Source organism: Ananas comosus, unplaced genomic scaffold (genome assembly GCF_001540865.1).
Source record: "Ananas comosus cultivar F153 unplaced genomic scaffold, ASM154086v1, whole genome shotgun sequence".
NCBI lineage: Eukaryota > Viridiplantae > Streptophyta > Magnoliopsida > Poales > Bromeliaceae > Ananas > Ananas comosus.
In genome coordinates, this window is record NW_017893320.1 from 48155 (window position 1) to 53851 (window position 5697).

The following is a 5697-nucleotide window of genomic DNA, read 5'->3' on the forward strand; positions in this document are numbered from 1 at the left end:
TCAAAATTTTTCTAAAAGCTTAACCATAACACTTACTAACTTAATCTAAAATTTTTATTTCGAAAGCCCACCCCTCGTGAAAATTTATCCTACTAACAACATAACACGTAACGTAATAGGTCGCAAATTCCTCACGAATCTCCGTACGTAGTAGAGATTCCTAGCTATCGACATACCTTTACGTATAGTACTTAACCAATAACTAACTATTTACATTCAACACCAACTCTAGGACAACATGTCAACCATTTGGCACGTTTATGTTTCCTCTGAGATAGACTCACCTGTCTCCTTGAAGCATAAACACCGCCCAGACATGCAGTGCACCCGGTTCAATTTTTTTTTTTTTTTTTATCGTGTAGAAGGCACTGAGAGTTAAGGTTTTACCATTACCTGAAATTTTTCCGAAAATTTTACCCGGGGCCCCGCACTGTGTAAATCTGGGATGTTAAAAAGTAGGTTCCCAATTTTTGAACTATCGTTTTTCTCACAAAATAATAATTTTCATAAGGTCGGATTAAGATATATATGTATATATATATATATAAAATAATAATTATCATAAGGTCGGATTAAGATATATATGTATATATATATATATATATACATATATATATATATATACATATATATATATATATACATATATATATATATATATATACATATATACATATATATATACACACACACACACACACACACACACACATACATATATATATACACATATACATATATATATACACATATACATATATATATACACATATATATATATATATATGTGTATATATATATATATGTATATGTATATATATGTATATATAACAGTGCGGGGCCCCGGCTAAAATTTTTGGAAAATTTTTGTCTCATCGCCTTTTGCACGGTAAAAAAAAGAAAAAAAAAAAAGTTGGACCGGGTGCGCTGCATGTCTGGGCGGGGTTTATGTTTCAAGGAGACAGGTGAGCCTGTCTCAGAGGAAACATAAACGTGCCGCATGGTTGCCTATGTTGTTCTAGTGTTGGTGTTGGATGTAAATGGTTAGTTGTTGGTTTTACTATACGTAAAAGTATGTCGATTGTTAGGAATCTCTACTACGTACGGAGATTCGTGAGGAATCCGCGACCTACTACGTTACTGTCATGTTGTTAGTAGGATAAATTTTCACGAGGGGTGTGCCTTCGAAAACAAAAATTTGAGATTAAGTTAGTAAGTATTTTGGTAAGCTTTTAGAAAGACTTTGACAAAGGGTGTGCCTTTGAGATAAAACTTTTGGTCGATGGAGCTCCCCATCTTTAGGTGTTTTGCATATTTAGGTTAGACTTTGCTTCCTAGGTTTTGGTGTATAGACTTTTGAGGTTAGAGTACATATTATTTTGTAGATATTAGAGTACGTATGCTCCTTTTGGTTGAGTAAGTTTGTTAGTATTCTAGTAGATTAGTACGTATTGCCTTTAGTGTTGTAAGTTTGTAGATTGACTTGGTAAATAAATTTATTGATGATTTCCGCCCTTTCTTTATGTTGGTCCCACCGCTAGCGATATGGTCTGATCGATTTAGCAGGAGAGCAGCTCGGGTTTTAGGTTGAGGAGCAGATACAGTGGACCCCCCCCTTTACCCCCCACTCTTTGGCGTTGGTACCAAAAGAGTCACCCATGCTGTCTCGGTGCTTCCGTTCGGTATTAGTGGCCTTTGGTTTCCTCTAACTATTTGTTTATATCTACGACTATACTTTTCAGATGTCATCGATGTTGTCTATTTATTCTTCGTTATTTGTTTGGACGATGACATATCTATTGTTACGTTTCTTACGGAGTTTCATGACTTATCTTTGACATGGGTTAGACACGGACGACATAACCAGGCGTCTGGAGTTCGCGACGGACAGTGATACATTATGTGACCTAGAATCGTTTAACGTTCTAAGCTCACAAACTAGACACACACCTCGGAAAGGTGTCAAAAACCTCCCAGCAACTATCACAAGTCTGTACGTCGCGTGGGCCAGGTTGAAAAAAAAAAAATGGCACGTTTTCTGCAACTCTGTTTTTAAAAAGGCTTTTAAAATTGGCCCCGGGGCGTGACACACGAAGGCAAGCCGTAATCACCGGAAACCAAAGGAGATAGATAAACAAGATATATATATAGTGTGATGCGAAAAGGAAACTACAATAGCTATAACAGGTATATAAGAAGCAAGAACTAAAACTGCTACTGTATAGAATCAATGCAAGTATGCCTCAATGTAATAAACTAGAAACTGTACCCAATCTGTGCCTGCTATATTGGTCCGCAGACCTCAAGCGCTGCCTGTCACTATCTGCACTGACCTGATCTATCCGGCCCACAGGACGACCTATCCGGATAAGTACACCTCCGATCGGTGGCCATACCGATCCGGTGTCATGAATACCCCCAAGTGCTGTGACTAAGTCAAGCCAGTATGCTCAAACAAAAACCGGCTAAAGCAGATGACTAGGCCGAAGCCAGAAACAAGGGCGTACAATGCCGAACCACGATAGATACAAGGGCGTACAACGCCGAGCCACGATCAACCAGATCGAAATACATGACAAGAGAGTTGATGTGTTGCCTGGACCCAAGGTCCACAGAGATGCAAAGCACAAATGCAAGCCTGCTCTACATGTCCATCCACAACTATCCAAATGCAATCAACGAGATAAGATAACCGAACGATAAACAAACAACGACATGTAGAGACTATAATGCTGGAATAGAAAAACAGAAGGAGGTGAAACGCTCTCACCGACTACCAGCTAGAAAGCACCCACCTGTCACAAACGCGTCGGAACACTGGGTAAGCGCAAGTCAACCGGACCTACGAAAATCCAACGGATCAGTAACCAACTTACTCACTCGAAGCACGAGACTCACAAACCTCTTGTGCCCACTTGGACCTAGTGGGGAGGTCGGCGAAGTCAGCGGCCGAGCCCACTGGGAACTATGGAAGATAGTTCTCACCCCACTCTATTTCCAGTGGTAGGTTCAGGGCTGCAGAGAGAGGACCGCGGCAAGGGCATCGCGCCCGATCAGTGAGACCGTGGTAGTATAGTAGCTTTTCTTTTTGCATTAGCACACCTATGTATTGAGAGAGATCATTGTAGGTGAGTATTCGGAGAGCTATGTATTTTGAAGATGAAAAATGTATTCACGTAAATGAAATGATGGAACTAATGTAATAGTTAGCAAGTACTCTCTTTATTTCACTTGTTCTATCATGTGGATTGCTTGCTCTTTATTTTGTTGGCACTGTTTGTGCCCTTGTGAATGTGTATGTTCAGAATTAAATTCCTGGGTAAATTCTTGTACACATTCCTGTTGTTGAGCCTTGGGCGGACAGGGGAGGTGCTGTCTATTCAGCGGCCCGCCGTCGCGGCCGAACTGTGCCAAATTAGTAGTGGTTCGGGGCGGGGCGTGACAGGTACTGGCTACGCAGAATCGGTACACACTCAAACAGCCTCTCAAACTCGAGACCTGGCCTTTCGGGTTTGCACGCGAGGTACCGATACCAGCCACCTAGTACCAGTACCCAATATGTCTAGTACCGATACTAGATGCACAGTACCGGTACTCAACTTAACAGCAGCCCAAACCCGAGAGCTCATCTTTCGGGCAACTGGCTGAGTACCGGTACCCATTCTCTGGTACCGGTACGCAACTCGACATAGCCAAACCCGAGAGCTGCCTATTTTCCTCTTCTATTGGATACCGGTACTGCATTGGCTTGGTACCAATACTCAATGTGAAAGCTGCAGTCCCACAGCAGCTTTTCGCGCCGGGTTTGTGCCAAAAACACTTAAACACTCACGAAACTCACTTCTAACCATCCCCACGCCTCCAAGGCAACTCGGGGACGTCGCTTACCTGTAACACATTGGACCTTTACAAATTGCGAGGTTCGAGTGTTTAATCTGTGTTCTGAATTTTTTCAGATATTCTGAAGGGTTGTTGACAGTGTTCCTTCCTATGGCTCGTATTCCGAGAATTGTAGTATTTAAAGTAGCGCTAAGGTCACCAAAGTGATGGACTTAGGCTGCTCTCGGGTTGCATTTTGCTGGGCTGTGTACCGGCACACCTTGATGGTTGTACCGGTACAGAAAGTGTACCGGTAACACCTTGATGGTTGTACCGGTACAAATGAGTTTTTTTGCCAACCCAAGTCTCGGGTTTGCGCGTACACTGGGTTTGTACCAGTACACTTTCTCATGTACCGGTACACTTTGCAGAAAGGGCTATTTTTGTTGAAGGTTGTATTTGCAGTTGTTGCAACTCTATATATAGCACCCCAGCGCCTTTAGAGTGCCCTTTTGAGACCTAGAACGTGGAGAGCAAGGTGAGACCTCTTTCCCTTGATTTCTTCTCCATTTTTGATGGTTTTTAGCTAATTTTGATCTCCTCTTTTTGCTTTTCTTGCTTCTTGTTGGTTTCCACCATGGGAGAAGCCTTGAGCTCGTGATTGGAGCTTTGTAGAGGGAAGATCTTCAACTGTAGTTAGGTTCTTGGGTGATTTGAAGCTTCTAGTGAGGTTAGTAAGCCTAATCTCTTCTTTGATTCATGTTTTAGTATATTCTACTAAATGAAACCCTAGAATTGAAAATTAGGGTTTATTTTGGAGATTTTGGATTTGAGGCTTTTGGAATCAAATTGATTGGTTTAGAACCTTTGTTTAGGTTGGTTTTAAAGGACTCTAACTCCCATTTGGAGATCGAGAGAGTTTCCACTACAACAAATAAGGTTTGTTCCAGCAGTTTTTTAGCCAGCAGTTAAGCTAACTGCTGCTAAAATTATATTATACCAGCATTTTTTATATTTTCTGTAATATTTAGTAAACCGCCGGTATAGTGACAATAATTTTTAATTGTATAAATAATATTGGGCCTATTTTATTAGCTTATTTTATCAACTAGCCAACAATTGGCCTAACATGTGAGCGGAACTTAGTTATAGGCAAGCTCAAAAAATAAAATAAAATAAAGAAAAAAAGAAAAAAAAAGTCAGGTTTGGACGAACTACGCGTCTACACGCGAACACAATTAGGCCCCATTTGGATACCTCTAAAAACGTAGCATAGTTAAACTATGCTACGCTGGTAGGAAAATAATCCTATGAAGCGTTTGGAAGAAAAAAAATGACGTAATTTTTGGAGTATAGTTATACTATACTCCAAAAAATGGAGTAAACTTACAATCCACTTTAACCAAAGGAAAAAAATTCCACCATTTTGGCTCCACGAATAGATTCGATCCATTAGATTCTTTTTTACTTTTCAACAGGAATTGATTATTGTTTGCCCTCAAGAACAAGATATATTATATTACTACACAGTTCAAATTAACAAATCAAAAATGAGCTGTTGGAATTGGAATAGGTTCGGCAGCGGATCACGAAATCGTCTAGGAATGACTCAGGTGGAACCAACTCATTATGGGAATTCGATCTTTGTTTCAAGTCTTTATCCTTCCCAGAACCCTCGTTCATTTGCACAATCCTTTTCCTGTCGTCCCACATACACCCTTTAAAGTGGATTTATTTTAATTTTAAATTTAAATTTCAACATAAAATTTTAGATTTCAAATTTTAAAATTTTAAAATTCAAATTTAATTTTGATTTTAAATTTCAAATTTTAAATTTTAAATTTCAATTTCAAAACTTCAAATTTCAAATCAAATTTC